We start from the raw sequence: 1,062 nt of genomic DNA, 5'->3' as shown, positions 1-1,062 counted from the left end.
TGGGTATGCACACACACGTGCCCGGCGTGAGTTTCAAGCTGCCAGGTCTGGAACCCGAACCACAGTCGGCCATGTGGGAGTCCAGCAACATAACCAGTACACCACCTGCTGGTCCCCAGCTGCACGGTTAGGAACTCTCAGCCAGTCTCTGTTCATCCACCTTCGGCTTTGCTCTGTTGCTTCGAGGTGGCTTCAACATTGGGTCATTTCACCCACATCGACTGCAATGTGTTTCTCTCGGTCCCTACAAGTGACAGTTCACTCGCTTTCTTGAAAAGAAATAAATAGGGACTGGCAAGTAGCGAGGTGGTTAAAAGCGCTGAATTCCCACATGGCCGACCAAGGTTCGAGTCCCAGACCTGGCAGTTTGCTTTCTCGCTTTCCTTTTCTCTCTCTGTGCCCCTCTGGTCAAATTAAAAAAATAATAACAACAAATGGAATTAAATAAATAAATAAATAAATATTTTTTAAAAAGAAATAAATCAAGCTACAATACCACTATGATATATTAATACATTTATATTAATAATATTAAATATCCAGTCAGGGTTAAAGGATTAATTTTCTCTGAGACAGACAGATGGACAGACACAGTTTCTTGGAAAATCAGCGTCCAAAAAAAGGTGCATACATAGCAATTGGTTGATGTTGTTTTTGTTGTTTGTTTGTTTAGGTTTTTGGTATAGGGAGTGTGTTTTCACCAGAAGGAGACAGAGTAAGAAATCACCCCCCTGTGGGGGTGGCCACATTGCAATCCCTTCTTCTCCACTCTCTTCTCAGGATTTTGGGCACGTGCACACATACCTGGAGAGATTGTCAAACTACCAGGTCCAGGACTTGAACTGCGATCGACCATGTAGGAATCCAGCATCTTCACCACCATGCTGCCTGCCGTCCCACCCTATGTCTCTTAAGTCCCTTTTTTTAAAAAAAAAGTCTCAATCAAGCACATCAACACACATGTTATTGTCAGCAATTTTCCATTTCTTGTTTCCTGTATGTTTTGCTTCCCCCCCATCCTTGATTCCCTATCTCTTACCCTCTGCCATCTCCCACTCTCTT

The sequence above is a fragment of the Tupaia chinensis genome, unplaced genomic scaffold (assembly GCF_000334495.1).
Source record: "Tupaia chinensis unplaced genomic scaffold, TupChi_1.0 Scaffold000176_1, whole genome shotgun sequence".
In the NCBI taxonomy this organism is placed as follows: domain Eukaryota; kingdom Metazoa; phylum Chordata; class Mammalia; order Scandentia; family Tupaiidae; genus Tupaia; species Tupaia belangeri.
This window is presented reverse-complemented; position numbering follows the sequence as displayed.